General features: G+C 40.0%; 1 pseudogene across 1 annotated transcript; it reads left to right on the forward strand.

The window, feature by feature from the left end:
- Window positions 1-717: 717 nt before the first annotated feature.
- On the forward strand, window positions 718-1,203 carry LOC309865029 (large ribosomal subunit protein uL23 pseudogene; annotated as a pseudogene). The gene has a single exon. The product of its transcript is annotated as a large ribosomal subunit protein uL23 pseudogene (transcript).
- Window positions 1,204-18,030: the final 16,827 nt, after the last annotated feature.

Consider the following 18,030-nt stretch of genomic DNA (forward strand, 5'->3'; position numbering starts at 1 on the left):
TGCTCTATACTATATTTAAGCTGTTCAGGCTGCAGAATCTTGGAATCCACAGCCAGATGTTATCCTTAAGACTCTCAGAAACCCCAGCCCCAGTACCTGTAGGGATAGCCTAACTGTAGTCCTGAGGAGTATTTGGGGGTGTCTAGTCACCCAGGCTGCTACCAATGTGGAGGTTGAAAGACTTTGTATCTCCTCTGGAGTTGATTTTCACCATGGGCTTATAGTCAAGTACTAGTAATCTTTTCCATAAAGCACCAAATCCTAAATATTTTAGGATTTGAAGGCCAACTGGTCTCTGTCTGAACTATCCAACTAATGCCTCCATTGTAGAATGCCATGGCAGCCACAGACAATAATTTAAATTTTCCTGGGTGAGCCAGGATGAATTGGTCACCATATCCACAGATACATGAGTTAGCCACCTTGGGAGCAGACCCTCTAGCACCAGTCAAGCTTTCAGAAGATGCCCTATATTAGAACCACCCAGCTTTGCTGCCTCAGATTCCTGATGGACAGAAGCTATGATAGAATGTTAAGTTCTTAACTTTCAGAATAATTTGTTACATTCTGTAAGCTCTACCTCTTTTAAGAACATCCTTATATTTTCTTGAATAATTATATGATTTATTGAGTGTTAGTGAAAGAAAACCTAATGTTCAACATTATTGGGATGTGTGCTAACCTGGTTAAGAGTCTAAGAATAGCCCTTTTACGAAGATGGCGCCGAAAGCTAAGAAGGAAGCCCCTGCCCCTTCCAAAGCCGAAGCCAAAGCAAAGGCTTTGAAAGCCAAGAAAGCGGTGCTGAAAGGCGTCCACAGTCACAAAAAAAAGAAGATCCGCATATCACCTATGTTCTGACGACCTAAGACTCTGCGTCTCTGAAGGCAACCCAAATACCCTTGAAAGAGCGCCCCCAGGAGAAACAAGCTTGACCACTATGCCATCATCAAGTTCCCCCTGACTACTGAGTCAGCCATGAAGAAAATAGAAGACAACAACACACTTGTGTTCATTGTGGATGTCAAGGCCAACAAGCACCAGATCAAACAGGCTGTGAAGAAGCTCTATGACATTGATGTAGCCAAGGTCAACACCTTAATCAGGCCTGATGGAGAGAAGAAGGCATACGTTCGGCTGGCCCCTGAGTATGATGCTTTGGATGTTGCCAACAACATTGGGATCATCTAAACTGAGTCCAGCTGGCTAAATCTAAATACAGTTTTTTCATAAAAAAAAAAAAAAAAAGAGTCTAAGAATAATAAAGCCAGGATTTGAAATTGTAAGAAAAAACAAGATAATTTGTGACACAGCAATAGATATCAAATACGAGCACATAAAGATACAGTCTTTCAGTTAACTCTTGAGAATGAGATTTGATGAGGGCATATACTTACTAACTGAAAAGGAAATTAGGAAAACCCTACCAGATGGGTTCCATTTGTTCATATCCACCATTCCCAACCCTTTCTGCCATGGGAGGCCGAGCAGGATGGACAGGCTCTGCTGCCACCCTCTGGTCCCTGGTTACGTTCAGTTCATGGGGAGGACAGGCAGGATATCAGCAAAAGGGAGAGGAACAAGGGAGGATAGGATTTATTCCCGCTAGGAGGTCACGTTCAGCTGGTTGTCACCTCTACCAAAGGGTGCTGCCACTCTCAAGGTGATCTTCTCTTCAGGACTTGCTCCCTGAGTTCTGGAAGTCTCCCTTCCTTATCACCTCTGGGCCCCAAGGTGAGGAAGACAAGTTTATTGCTTGTTATAGGCTACTTCTGTGGTTCCCCTATATATCACTCAAAGCTTTTTTTTTTTTTTTCAAAGATTTTATTTATTTGACAGAGAGAGATCACAAGTAGGCAGAGAGGCAGGCAGAGAGAGAGGAGGAAGCAGGCACCCTGCTGAGCAGAGAGCCCGATGTGGGACTCGATCCCAGGACCCTGAGATCATGACCTGAGCCGAAGGCAGCGGCTTAACCCACTGAGCCACCCAGGCGCCCCTCACTCAAAGCTTTTGAGGAGTTCTTTTAGAAATAATCCCTCACCTAATGATCCAAATTTGAGTGAGCTGCCTGTTTCCTGTTGGGACTCCACTGGCACATATCCAGAGAGATGAGACACTGCAGAGCTCTATCAGCCTCAGCATCAGTAGTACCACCTGGCATGCAGCTCCCTTCTCTGATAGAGGTTGCAGGAGGCAGGTTTTGGGAATTGCTTGCTTTTCTACTGACAGGTGCCCAGAGAGAAAGAGGAATAGCTTTAGTGTTCATCAGCATCTGTTTCACCAACCCTATTCCAATAAGCAGTATTTTAGGTCATGCAAGGAGCCCCTGACAGTGGGACATACCCTGAGAGGTAGCATATGGCACAGTCAGATTCAGGTCTGTGGGAAGAGGTGGCTCTTGGGGTCAGAGACTGGGCATCCCCAGCCAGGAAGGATCCTGAAAGTTGGTGAAGTTAGCCCCAGTGCCTATGAGAATTGGCTTAGTGCAGTCCTGAGGGGTGTCACAAAGACACTCCTCCCGTTGCCTTTCAACTAGGGCTAGGCAGAAGGCAAAGTGGGCCTCACCTGTCCAGACAGCATCTCAGGAAGACAAGTGACAAGTGGCCAAATGGCTACAGTTGGGGTCAGATAGGGAACAGAGGTAAATGGGTCCTAGGGTCTATCTAGCCCTGCCACAGCACAGCCTTTAGCCAACTACCCAAAGGTGGAGAAAGAGTAGGTTTATGGGAATCTTCAGGGGACTGAAACTGCTCTAGAGCCATTTCCCAGCTTCTGGACAAGACAGCTGGCCTAAAATGTTCCTCCTGCTCTTGACACCCAAAAGTGGGTCCCTGGGAGGCTGGGAGAAGGTTGAAGGACAGAGAAGGCACTTCAGTTCCTCTAGCTCCAAAACAGTAGAACTGCTATTCTAGATTATCATAAAGGACAAAAAGTATCCAAGAGAGGAAAAGCATTCTTATCTCAAGGAAATACTGCAGCTTTGCTAACTCTGAATTACTGTGTTTATCTAATTATCTAGTTCTTTAATGCATTTACTTTTCTGTAATCACTAGCTCTCCCCGAGGAGGATTCCCAGGGCCTCTGTCCTGTTGTCTCAGTTTGAATCTGGCTGTTTAGGGAAGGAGGAAGGAGCTGGAGGTGCCAGAGGTAGCTGTGACTCTGGGTCTAGCCCAGCTTTTCAAGACCAGCTCAAGTTAGACATGAAACTCATGTCTAACAGGAACTACCATGATCCCTTATGGGACCCCACCTGTTTCCTTCTCAGGAACTCAGGGGTTGTTATCCTTCCCCTCCACTGCCTGGAGTCCACAGAGAATTGGCAAGAAAAAGCCTCATCTAGAAAAACATCAGACATGGAAATGTGCCACTGAGATGTCCATCAAGAAGGAACCGGATGCCCTATGTTTCTGGGATAGTTTGTGCCCAGTAACAGGAGTATATGAATAAAGACCTGGCATTTCAGCCCAATACTGATGGGCTCCAGTGTTTGCAGAGTTCCCTGTAAGGTTGCTCCGGGCTTTGTCAGAGTCTGAATCTCAGTTCTTTCTCTGCCCCATTCTGCTTCCTCTCTCTCCTTTTATAGGTGTTGACCAGGGATCAACACCTGGTATTCCGAAGTCTGTCTCAGTCTCTCCCTGCAACATGGAGAAACTTGTTGCAAAGGAGATATAGTCCCATCCTTAAAGGAACTTCCCATGTGATGGAGACAGGATTCAGAGTAGAATCAAGAACAAAAACAAAAACAAATATTCAGATGCAAAAAAAAAAAAAAAAATCTGGTTGAGATGCAGAATTACTCAAAGAAGCCAGAGGGGCTGAGAACAAATAACATGGTAGTCAGAACAGACTCTGCCTTAAGCTTGCTTCAGTCCAACAGCTCTCCATCTCAGTGGCTCCTCACTGCCCTTCAGGTCTGAGCACAGCATGCCCCAGTCCTAGGACAAGGGGCATTCACCATAACGGCAGGCGATCATGCTAGCCACCTTCACTAGAATCCCATTCTGATTCCCTCAGGCATGTCCCCAGAAGCCTCCTCGTCTCCCAGGGAAGATTGGGTAACTGAACTGCTTAATCAGCTCACTTAGAGCCGCATCATTTAGCATTGTGTGGGGCTTCCCTTGATGGCACACGGCGGGGAGCTGCACAAAGGCCTGACATGCATCATGCAACACAGGTCCCTGGAGACATGGTGACAACGTGTACAGATTCTCACATGGAGTGTATATGTGACAGGGATAGCATGTGAGGGTATATACACCTCACTACAGCTCCACCAGTCCCTGCACATGTCTTCAAACTGCGTGAGCGCCCTCAGATCACAGGGCACTGGGTTCACTTTCACTCTACACTTAAAGGAAAGGGAGGGAGCAGTTGAAAGCACAGGACTAGGAGTAAGTGTAAGTTTATGGGTTATTTGTTGGTTGTTCTGCATTTACCTTTCCAGAGCTATTCTCTATCTTGCTCTGTACATAGGAGGATGTTCTATGGGGAAGGCAGCACCCATCTCTCTTGCTGTCATGGGCTTATCTCTCTAGGAGACACTGAAATAGAATTTGGGATGCAGGATAATTACTAGGTATCAACACCAGTGAAAGCGAGGGAAGAAAGCAGGACCAAGCAGAAAGAGACCAAACTGAAATACACCCAACAGACTTTGACCAGCCTGACTAAGACTTCTGAAGCCTTGTCCATTTTAGTGTCCTTTGAGTGGAAGACATAGCTGGGACTTTATAACACACCTTGCTCAGTCACTGGAAGTGGGCTGCTCCCACTCCGGCATAACTTTGAATGATTGGCTTTCTGCAGCTGGTCAGAAAGGAGGTCCTTGGAAGGAATGACATATGTGCCTTCCACACTTGTCTTCTGACTTGAATATTCAGCCAATGGAAGGCACCCACAGGAGTTCAGAGGGTGAGTGGAATGAAAGGATGGAGTGTTTATTCCCCATGCTTCCTTCCTGACAGGCCATGATGAGCAGTGGCTGTATTGCTTTACCAAAAGCCACAACTCCTGTGTGATTTCTCCCATGGCTACAGCTTGTACTGGGTTCCATTAACAACTTCCTCCCCATATACTTCCAGGTCCTGGTAGCCATAACAGATCAATCTGTTGATGTTCTCTTTGTGCTTCACTATTCTTTGTTATCTCCCTTAACTTTACTTTTGCCTCATTAAATTGTCCCCTTTTTAACTACTCTTTAGTTAAATCTATGAAATGTACCATATATTTCCTGCTAGGATCTGAATGGATCAGTAATCAAGGGATTTTCTCCTCCATGCTGATTTCCCTTGTCCCAAATTCCTGTGCAATATCTAAGATCTTCTGCAAATTAGACAGTTTAGGAAAAGCCTACTTTCAAAATCTATAATGAGGAGCTTAATGTGGAGTAACGTACAGTTTTTGGTTTGATTAATCTTGATGATCTGTAAGTTGCTATTTGTTGAGGGAGAAATGCAACATATACTTTGTATTGTCTCCAGAAACAGACCCTGACATGAGGATATGTACATGTGATTAGGGAAAAGTTCCAAGGAGAGTAGCAAGGTAGTCTGGGAAGCAGGGCAAGGAAAGGGGAGAAATCAAAGCAGGTATAGGACTCAGGCAAGGTCACACAGAGGGTAGGGCATAGCTTGATTCTACAAGAGAACTTGAGGATAAAAGCTAGGTTTCCAAATTTTATGGGTACAGAGATAGGAAAACCCAGCTCCCTTTGCCTCAGGTAGAGACAGTCATTGGCTAAAGATGGCCCCAGGGAGAAAATTTCCCAGATTCTTCTGACTCCCTGTACCTGCAGATGAGGTGGTTCCAAATTTGAGGGAAATCCTCCAGACTGGCAGATTCAAGTACAGACATTCAGATGCAGGCTATTGGAGGCAAAAGTTCAAAGCTGGGATATACAGAAATGGTAAAAAGGAACTGAGAGTACCCCCCTGAATAAGCAATATGTAAGCCAAAGTAGCTTTGAAAAACTCCAGAACCCAGTTAAGAAGCTGCACCAACCACAGTAAAAACAAAAAGCTGTACTCAAAATAGTAGAAAACTGACATTTTTGCTACCCTTGCCCCATCCTGTCTGTCAACAGTTGAGAAAAAGCTACCCAATTCCTGGTTCTTCCCTCGGGAGGGAAGGAAAATAATTAAACTTGCTTACAATATTATGATTTGTCTGGGGGCTGCCTAAAAGATTACTTTTTTTCTCAATTCAGGGAAGGGCAGGATTTGGATATCTGGTTGGAGGTGCCTGAAAGTGGGGGCAGGCACCACAGTCCATGAGCTGCTGGGGGGCTACAGGCACATGGGCTCTTGGGATCAAGAGATTATGGACAAAGAAATACAATAAGACACCAAAGCCTCTTAAGAAGCAGAGGTAAGACTTGGAATGCTTAGGGAAGTTAAGATCTTTAAAAGCAACCTAAATATAGGGAATTGGAATAAGCACACATAGGCCCAGGGAAGATGCATCACCAAAAAAAGGTTGGAGAGAACGCTACACCTTTATGCTGGACTGCTTAAAGTTCTTCCCTGCATAGAAGTCTGCAAAGATAGAGAGGTGACTTTTTTCAAATTCCCAATTTTCAACAAAAGATCACAATGAAAATGAATAAAGAGGGCAATGTGACCCACATAAAGGAACAAAATAAAGTTCTACAGACTTACCCTAAATAGATACAGTCCTCTGACTTATTTGAGGAGTACTTTAAAACAACCAACTTAAGTATGTTCATGAGCTAAAGGAGAACAGAGACAACGAAACTAAATCTGGAAAATAATAGATGAACTAAACGAGAATGTCAACAGGTGAAAATTACAAAACAAATTCAGGTAGGTTCTAGAGCTGCAAATACTATAACTGAGGGGAAAAATTCATTAAAGAGGTTCAACAGCCTATTGAACAGGCAGACATAAAAAAGATCAGTGGACTTGAAGACAAGTATTTACAATTATTCTCTTTCTTCCTCAAAATAAATAAAGTGAGTAGAATCTGAGGGACTTATGGAGCAATACCAAATGTGCAAATAGATGCATTATAGGAGTCCCAGAAAAGGAAAAAAAGCTTGCTTGTAATGAGAGCTTACTTGTATAATGGCCTAAAACTTCTCAAATTTGATGAAAGAAATGGGTGTACAAATGCAAGAAGCTCAACAAACTCTAGGTAGGGTAAAATAAAATAGATGAGCATGGAGACCTAATCAAACTGCCAGAGGTGGAAGACAAAGAATCTGAAAGAGAAACATAACTTGCCATGTACAAGAGCTTAAAATTATCAGATTTCTTATAGACCAAAAGCTAATGAGATGATCTATTCATAGTACTGACAGGAAAAAATAATCTGGAAATTCTGTCCTCAAAAATGAGCAATACATTTCAGGTTAAAAAAAAAAAAAAAACCCCCCAAAACAAAACAAAACTAAAGGAGTTCATGGCTGTCCTACCAAAATACTAAAGGGAGTCCTTCAATTTTAAAGAATGCCAGACAGTAACTCAGAGCCATATGGAAATATAAAGTTTTCTGGTAAAGGTAAATATATGGATAAATATAAAATCCTGTGCCATTTTTTAGTTTATTATATAACTCTTGTCTTATAAAATTTGAGATAAAATTATAAAAACTAAGTTTCTGTTAATTGGTATGTAATATAGAGATATCATTGTGACATAAGATCAAGTGTGGGAGATGGAACTGTAAAGGTAATTTTTGTATTCAACTGAAGTTATCAGGTTAAAAATAGATTGTTATAATTTAGGTTGTGTTATGTAATCCTGGTAGGAGCCACAGAAAATATATAATATACACAGAAATGAGAAGGGAATCAGGGCATGTCACGACAAAAATATCAAGGCACACTAATACAGAAAGTAAAGGAGGAAGTGGAAGGTAGAAAAACTAAGACATACAGAAAACAAAGTCTAATTTAAATGTAGATGGATTAAACTACTTGATCAAAAGACAGATTAGCAGAATGAATAAAACACAGTATCTGACTATATGCTGCCTACAAATTAATCACTTTACTTTACCTTCATTTATTCCCTCTTTGATTGTCTTCCTTTTTTATATAAATCTGAGTTTGACCTACGTTTTCCTTCTCTAAAGAATTAAAATCTTATGGTTTTGTATGTCAGTTATACCTCGATAAAGTTGGAAAAAATACTCTAGGAAATATGTATTTTTTAAAAAAAATTAAAGAGAAACAAAAAAAAATTACAACAGTGCTTCAGTCTCCCAGGGTTTATTCTTCTTCCACAGAGGTCATATAAGGGTATCTGGGAAAGATTCCCCTCTACCATCTCTGCCGTTTCCATGGCTCAGTGGTCTACAGAAGGTGGCTCAGCACCTTTCCTAGATGGTCTTACCCAGGTCAGCCTCAGACTCAGTTGTAGGGCCTCTTTTAGAGGTCATTCCACCTGCCATTGGGGTGCCATCCTCACCTCCACCCAGCCCATACCAACCATATGGCTGGTCTTACTTCCAATACTTCAGGTGTCTCCCATCTACTTATTTCCAGACTCCTTAAGGATTGTTGAGGGGCATCAAGGTGTATGAAGAACCAATATATTCCTGACAAAATTCTGGGATGACAGAAGGGCAATAGTGATTTTTCCCCATACCAACCAAATCCTTGGATTAGGGGGTCCTAAACTTTAGATTCCAGTTTCCTCAACTGACTCAACAGCTAAAGAAATTTTTGATATTTCTTACAAAGAGGGTCTACTGGCAATGAATTCCCTTAATTTGTCGGGGACTCTTTCTCCCTCACTTTTGAAAGATATTTTACAGGGTACATAATTCTAGGTTGGTGGGTTATCTTAATACTTAAAATATTTCACTCCCCCTTCTTCATGCTTGAATTAAAAAAAAATTTTTTTTTAATTTATTTTCAGCATAACAGTATTCATTGTTTTTGCACCACACCCAGTGCTTCATGCAATCCGTGCCCTCTCCAATACCCACCACCTGGTTCCCCCAACCTCCCACCCCATGCCCCTTCAAAACCCTCAGATTGTTTTTCGGAGTCCATAGTCTCTCATGGTTCACCTCCCCTTCCAATTTCTCTCAACTCCCTTCTCCTCTCTAACTCCCCTTGTCCTCCATGCTATTTGTTATGCTCCACAGATAAGTGAAACCATATGATAATTGGGATTTTATATATTTATTTGACAGACAGAGATCACAAGTAGGCACAGAGGCAGGCAGAGAGAGAGGGGGAAGCAGGCTCCCCAGACTTGGGGCTCCATCCCAGGACCCTGAGACCATGACCCGAGCCGAAGGCAGAGGCTTTAACCCACTGAGCCACCCAGGTGCCCACTCTTCGGCTTCTTTTAGGATTTTCTATATCTTTGATCTTCTGTAGTTTATAAATATGCCGAAGCATAGATTTTGTTTTTCATTTGAGTTTTATCCTGTTTTGTGTTCTGAGGTTCTTGGATCTGTGGTTTGAGGTCTGATATTTAATTTAGGGGAAAATCCGAGTTATTTCAAATGTTTCTTCTGTTCCTTTTTCTTCTCTGATATTTCCATTGTACATATGCTGTAATTTTTGTAGTTGCCCCATAGTCTTTGGACTTTTAGTCTATGTTTGCTTTTTGATTTAAAGATCCCATTAATATATTCTCTAGCTCAGAGATTCTTTCCTCAGCCATATCTAGTCTACAGGTAGTCCCAAAGGCATTTTTCACTTTTTTTTTGTTTAATCTCTAGCATTTCTTTGTTTTTCTTAGGGTTTCTATTTCTGCTTACATTGCCTATCTGTCTTTGTATGCTGTCTGCTTTATCCACTACACCCTTATTATAATAATTATTTTATATTCCCAGTTTAAATCTGAATCTAAATCTAAAGCCAGATTTAGATTCAACATCTCTGCCATGTCTAGCTCTAATACTTGCTCTGTCTCTTCAAATTATGTCCTCCCCACTCCTTTGGTATGCCTTTCCATTTTTTTTTTTTTTTAATTGAGGTATAGTTGACATAGCATTAGTGTCAGGTGTACAGTGATTGAATATTTGCATATATTGTGAAATAATCAGTACAATTTTTTCTTGATAGCCATAGCCAGACTTGATGTACCAGGTAAAAAAGAACAGTAAATAGGCATTCAATAATGTGGTGATGACATATGAAGGGAAAGGGAGAGGGAATATTCTGTAGTTCTATAATTAGGTCTCAGTCTTTTAGTGAGCTTCAGGACTAGATTTCAAATGTTTTCCAGTTTTTCTCCATTATTTGGTGAAACAGGCTGGCTGGAATGGATTGGAGTTAGGGATTTCCTGTCCCCAGGTCAGTTAGGCTCTGATGGAACTCCAGCAGGCTAAGCTGTAGTTAAATAGTTTCCACTGAAGGGAGGCCTTCCTAGAAAGTACAGAGTTCTCTGGCATATTTCAAAATGGTTCCTCTTTCCCCTCTTCCTGCAGCAAGCCTGAGGAAATTTTTCTCTAGTATTTACTGTTGAAACTTGGCTGAGCTCAGAGGTAAATTTCAAAATACTGTGGTCCCCTAGAGTTTAACTTTGAGTTGTTCACACTAAGCCTCCAGGAATTTGTGAATTACAGTTCAAATTTTCTTACCCAGCACTGGTTCTTAATAGTTTTTGCTTGTATTGGCTCTGTAAGCATGACTACCTATATTTTCCTGCTCTCTCTCTAGTCTGGGGACAGCAATTTGCCTTATGTCTTCCCCCTCTCTTATGGATATAAGAGGAAGTGTGAATTTTTCCTGCTTGTTCAAATATTTTTTGTGAAGACAGTGTGGTGACTTCTAAACTGACATTCAGAACCTGAGACCCACTTTAGATCTAAGTACATGCATGGGTTAAAAGTGAAAGGATAGAAAAATATATTCCACACAAATAGGAACAGAAGAGCAGGGATGCCTGTAGTGATATCAGACAAGATAGACTAAGTCAACTGTTACAAGAAACAAAGAACTTTGTATAATGAATAATAAAAGGATTAGAATTCAAATAATGATAAACACAAGCACCAAACATCAGAACTCCTAAGTGTATAAAGTAAACATTGATAGAATTGAAGGGAAAAATAGTTCTAAAATAGAAGACTTCAATACCTCACTTTCAATAGTGGACAGAAAGAGGAAAGAACACCAATAAAGAAGTAGAGTACTTGAACACTACAGACCAATTGTCCATAAGAGACATATATAGAATGCTTTACCCAAAGAAGGAAAACATTTTTCTCGAATTCACATGGAACATAATCCATGAAAGACCATATGTTAGGCCACAAAACAAGACTTAATAAACTTAAAAGGATTGAAATCTGAACAGTATCTTTTTAAAAAAAGTTTCTATTTTTATTTAAAATCAATTAGCCAATAGTCTCATATCTTTTCTTATCACGATGGACTGAAACTAGAAAACAAAACTTCCACAAATTTTTGGATTTTCATGTTAGACAACACATCCTAATAGATCAAAGAAGAAATCACAAGGGGTGTTAGAAAGCATCTTGAGATGAATGGGGGAAGAAAAAAAAAAAAAGCCCAGACTAATGAAATGTAATGAAAGGAGAGGGAGTGAAAAGAGGGGAATTTTTTATTTATCTTTTAAAATATTTTATTTGACAGAGAGAGAGCACAAGCAGAGGGAGCAGCAGACAGAGGGAGAGGGAGAAGCAGGCTCCCTGCTGAGCAAGGAGCCCAATGTGGTACTTGATCCCAGGACCCTAGGATCATGACCTGACCTGAAGGCAGCTACTTAACCAAAGGAGCCACCCAGGTATCCCCAAAAGAGGGGAATTTATAGCTGTAAACATACTTTTTAAAGACCTCAAAAAAATTTAAATCAGTAATTTAACCTCACATGTTAAGAAACTATAAAGAGTAGTAAAATTTATTTCCTTCTTTGTCTAGCTTTAAAGATTAAAACAGAAATAAACAAAAAAGAAGAGAAAAAAAAGGTAAATGGAACCAAAAGTTGGTTCTTTGAAAAAGTCAAAATTGATAAACCTTTAACTAGATTAAGAAAAAAGATTCAACTAAAATCAGAAATGGTTTTTGATGAATCTCAATAGCTTATTTTTTTTTTTAAGATTTTTTCTTTATTTATCTGACAGAGATCACAATTAGGCAGAGAGGCAGGCAGAGAGAGAGGAGGAAGCAGGCTACCTGCAGAGCAGAAAGCCCGATGTGGGGCTTGATCCCAGGACCCTGAGATCATGACCTGAGCCGAAGGCAGAGGCTTAACCCACTGAGCCACCCAGGTGCCCCTCAATAGCTTATTTTTGCTTTTGTTTCCCTTGCCTTAGACGATGTATCTAGAAAGAAGTTGCTATGGCCAAGGTCAAAGAAATTACTGTGTTCTGTAAGATTTTTATGGTTTCAGGTCTCACATTTAGTTCTTTAATCCATTTTGCATTTATTTTTGTGTATGATGTAAGAAAGTGGCCCAGTTTTCCTAACACTGTTTGTTGAAGAGACCATTTTTCCCATTGAAAATTCTTTCCTGCTTTGCCAAAGATTAATTGACCATATAATTGTGGGTTCATTTGTTTTATATTCTATTAATCTGTGTCTATTTTTATGCCAGTACCATACCATTTTGATTATTACAGCTTTCTAATATAACTTGAAATCTAGAATTGTGATTTGTATCTCTTTTTCAAGGTTGTTTTGATTACTTGGGGTCTTTTGTTCCATACAAATTTTAAGATTGTTTGTTCTAGCTCTGTGAAAAATGCTGTTGTTATTTTTATGGGGATTGCATTAAATGTGTAGATTTTTTTGGGTATAGATACTTTAACAATATTTGTGCTACCAATCCAGGAGCATGAAATGTCTTTCCATTTCTATGTACTGCTTTCAGTTTCTTTCATCAGTGTTTTAGAGTTTTTAGAGTATAGGTTTTCAACCCTTTGGTTAGGCTTATTCCTGCGTATCTTATTGGTTTTTGTGCAAATGTAAGGGAGATTGATTTCTTAATTTCTCTTTTTGCTACTTCATGATTGGTTTATAGAAATGCAACTGTTTTCTGTACCTTGATTTTATATCCTGTGAGTTAACTGAATTACTTTATCAGTTCTAGCAGTTTGGTGGAATCTTTCTGTACAATGAGGGAAACAATGAAACAAAAAGGAGACCTATGGAGTAAGAGAAGATCTTTGAAAAAATCATATCTGATAATGGATTAGTATCTAAAACATATGAACTTATAAAACTCACTCAAAAAATGAGTAATCCAACTTAAAAATGGGCAGAAGATATGAAAAAAAAAAAAAACACGTTTTTCCAAAGAAAACAGAGATGGCCAACAGACACATAAAAAGATGCTCAAGAGGAGGAGTCAAGATGGCAAAGAAGTAGCAGGCTGAGACTACTTCGGATAGCAGGAGATCAGCTAGATAGCTTATCTAAAGATTAAAAACACCTACAAATCCAATGGCAGATCGAAGACAAGAAGAACAACAATTCTAGAAACAGAAAATCAACCACTTTCTGAAATGTACGACTGACGGAGAAGTGAATCCAAGGTGACGGGAAGATAGACCCTGGGGGAAGGGGCCAGCTCCCAGCAAGTGGTGGAGCAATGGAGCACAAAATCAGGACTTTAAAAAGTCTGTTCCACTGAGGGACATCGCTCCAGAGGCTAAACTGGGTGAAGCCCACATGTGGCCTCAGGTCCCGCAGGGTCACAGAAGGATTGGGGGTGTCTGAGTGTCACAGAGCTTACAAATATTAGAACAGGGAAGCTGGCTACAGAGACAGAACTGAAGAGTGAGCTCCCAGCTTGGAGTTACCTTGAACCCATCACAGGCTCTGTGAGCTCGGAGCATGGCTGGAGGCCACTGAGACAGGAGTAATTGGGCGCTGTTCTCTGAGGGTGCACTGAGGAGTGGGGCCCCGGTCTCTCGGCCCCTACAAGCCAGAGACAGGGAGGCCGCCATTTTCATTCCCGTCCACTGGAACTCTACGGAAAGCGCTCAGGGAACAAAAGCTCCCGAAAGCAAACCGAAGGGGATTACTCAGCCCGGCCCCTGGTAAGGGCAGGGTAATTCCACCTGGGGCAAAGACACTTGAGAATCACTACAACAGGCCCCTCCCCAAGAAGATCAAGAAATCCAGCCAGGACCAAGTTCACCTACCAAGGAGTGCAGTTTCAATACCAAAGAGAGCACTAGAATTCCAGAGGAGGAGAAAGCAAAGCACGGAACTCATAGCTTTCTCCCCAAGATTCTGTGGTCTTGTAGTTAATTTTTTTTTCTTTTTCAATTTTTTTCCTCTTCTTCTGCTAAAATTTTTTTTTAACTTTTACCCTTTTCTTTTTTTTAACATTTTTTAACTGGTTTAACTAATATATATTTTTGTTCTTTTTTATACTTTTTCTTTATTCATTTTCTTTTTTTTAATTGCTTCTTTTCTTTTCTTTTTTTTCTTTCTGAATCTCATTTTATCCTCTTTCTCCCCCATCACGATTTGGGATCACTTCTGATTTGGTTAAAGCATATTTTCCTGGGGTTGTTGCTACCCTTTTACTATTTTACTTACTCCTTCATATACTCTTATCTGGACAAAATGACAAGACGGAAAAATTCACCACAAAAAAAAAGAACAAGAAATAGTACCGAAGGCTAGGGACCTAATCAATACAGACATTGGTAATATGTCAGATCTAGGGTTCAGAATGACAATTCTCAAGGTTCTAGCCAGGCTCAAAAAAGGCATGGAAGATATTAGAGAAACCCTCTTGAGAGATATAAAAGCCCTTTCTGGAGAAATAAAAGAACTAAAATCTAACCAAGTTGAAGTCAAAAAATCTATTAATGAGGTGCAATAAAAAATGGAGGCTCTCATTGCTAGGATAAATGAGGCAGAAGAAAGAATTAGCTATATAGAAGACCAAATGACAGAGAATAAAGAAGCTGAGCAAAAGAGGGACAAACAGATACTGGACCATGAGGGGAGAATTTGAGAGATAAGTGACACCATAAGATGAAACAACATTAGAATAATTGGGATTCCAGAAGAAGAAGAAAGAGAGAGGGGAGCAGAAGGTATACTGGAGAGAATTATTGGAGAGAATTTCCCCAATATGGCAAAGGGAACAAGCATCAAAATCCAGGAGGTGCAGAGAATGCCCCTAAAATCATTAAGAATAGGTCCACACCCTGTCACCTAATAGTAAAATTTACAAGTCTTAGTGACAAGGAGAAAATCCTGAAACCAGCCTGGGAAAAGAAGTCTGTAGCATACAATGGTAAAAATATTAGATTGGCAGCAGACTTATCCACAGAGACATGGCAGACCAGAAAGAGCTGGCATGATATATTCAGAGCACTAAATGAGAAAAACATGCAGCCAAGAATACTATATCCAGCTAGGCTATCACTGAAATTAGAAGGAGAGATTAAGAGCTTCCAGGACAAACAAAAACTGAAAGAATTTGCAAAAAAAACCAGCTCTACAGGGAATATTGAAAGGGGTCCTCTAAGCAAAGAGAGAGCCTAAAAGTAGTTGATCAGAAAGGAACAGAGACAATATACAGTAACAATCAACTTACAGGCAATACAATGGCACTAAATTCGTATCTCTCAATTGTTACCCTGAATGTGAATGGGCTAAATGCCCCTGTCAAAAGACACAGGGTATCAGAATGTATTAAAAAAAAAAAAAACCATCCGTCTATATGTTGCCTACAAGAAAATTAATTTTAAACCCGAAGACATCTCCAGATTTAAAGTGAGGGGGTGGGAAAGAATTGACCATGCTAATGGACATCAGAAGAAAGCAGGAGTGGCAATCCTTATATCAGATCAATTAGATTTTAAGCCAAAGACTATAATAAGAGATGAGGAAGGACACTATATCATACTCAAAAGATGTATCCAACAAGAAGATCTAACAATTTTAAATATCTATGCCCCCAACATGGGAGTAGCCAACTATATAAACCAATTAATAACAAAATCAAAGAAACACATCAACAATCATACAATAATAGTAGGGGGATTTAACACTCCCCTCACTGAAATGGACAGATCATCCAAGCAAAAAAATCAATAAGGAAATAAAGGCCTTAAATGACACACTGGACCAGATGGACATCACAGATATATTCAAAACGTTTCATCCCAAAGCAACAGAATACACATTCTTCTCTAGTGCACATGGAACATTCTCCAGAACAGATCACATCCTGGGTCCTAAATCTGGTTTCAGCCGGTATCAAAAGATTGGGATTATTCCCTGCATATTCAGATCACAATGCTCTGAAGCTGGAACTCAATCACAAGAGGAAATTTGGAAAGAACCCAAATACATGGAGACTAAACAGCATCCTTCTAAAGAATGAATGGGTCAACCGGGAAATTAAAGAAGAATTGAAAAAAATCATGGAAACAAATGATAATGAAAATACAACAGTTCAAAATCTGTGGGACACAACAAAGGCAGTCCTGAGAGGAAAATATATAGCGGTACAAGACTTTCTCAAGAAACAAGAAAGGTCTCAGGTACACAACCTAACCCTACACCTAAAGGAGCTGGAGAAAGAACAAGAAAGAAACCCCAAACCCAGCAGGAGAAGAGAAATCATAAAGATCAGAGCAGAAATCAATGAAATAGGAACAAACAAATAAAAAAACAATAGAACAAATAAACAAAACTAGGAGCTGGTTCTTTGAAAGAATTAATAAGATTGATAAAGCCCTGGCCAGACTTATCAAAAAGAAAAGAAAAAGGACCTATTTCATGAATAAAAGAGGAGAAATCCCAACTAACACCAAAGAAATACAGACCATTATAAGAACATACTATGAGCAACTCTACGCCAACAAATTTGACAATCTGGAAGAAATGGATGCATTCCTAGAGACAATTAAACTACCACAACTGAACCAGGAAGAAATAGAAAGCGTGAACAGACCCATAACCAGGAAGGAGATTGAAACAGTCATCAAAAATCCCCAAACAAACAAAAGACCAGGGCCAGATGGCTTCCCGGGGGAATTCTACCAAACATTTAAAGAAGAACTAATTCCTATTCTCCTGAAACTGTTCCAAAAAATAGAAATGGAAGAAAAACTTCCAAACTCATTTTATGAGGCCAGCATCACCTTGATCCCAAAACCAGACAAGGATCCCATCAAAAAAGAGAGTTATAGACCAATATCCTTGATGAACACAGATGTGAAAATACTCACCAAAATACTAGCCAATAGGATTCAACAGTACATTAAAAGGATCATTCACCACGACCAAGTGGGATTTATTCCAGGGCTGCAAGGTTGGTTCAACATCCACAAGTCAATGTGAAACAACACATCAATAAAAGAAAGAACAAGAACCATATGATACTCTCAATAGATGCTGAAAAAGCATTTGACAAAGTACAGCATCCCTTCCTGATCAAAACTCCTCAAAGTGTAGGGATAGAGGGTACATACCTCAATATTATCAAAGCCATCTATGAAAAACCCACCTCAAATATCATTCTCAATGGAGGAAAACTGAAACTTTTCCGCTAAGGTCAGGAAAACGGCAGGGATGTCCATTATCACCACTGCTATTCAACATAGTAGTAGAAGTCCTAGCCTCAGCAATCAGACAACAAAAGGAAATTAAAGGCATCCAAATCGGCAAAGAAGAAGTCAAACTATCATTCTTCACAGATGATATAATACTCTATGTGGAAAACCCAAAAGACTCCACTCCAAAATTGCTAGAACTTGTACAGGAATTAAGTAGTGTCAGGATATAATATCAATGCACAAAAATCAATTGCATTTCTCTACACCAACAACAAGACAGAAGAAAGAGAAATTAAGGACTCAATCCCATTTTCAATTGCACCCAAAACCATAAGATATCTAGGAATAAACCTAACCAAAGGGGCAAATAATCTATACTCAGAAAACTATAAGTACTCATGAAAGAAATTGAGGAAGACACAAAGAAATGGAAAAATGTTCCATGCTCCTGGATTGGAAGAATAAATATTGTGAAAATGTCTATGCTACCTAAAGCAATCTACACATTTAATGCAATTACTCTCAACTTACCATCCATCTTTTTCAAGGAAATGG

Source organism: Mustela nivalis (genome assembly GCF_964662115.1).
Source record: "Mustela nivalis genome assembly, chromosome: 5".
In the NCBI taxonomy this organism is placed as follows: domain Eukaryota; kingdom Metazoa; phylum Chordata; class Mammalia; order Carnivora; family Mustelidae; genus Mustela; species Mustela nivalis.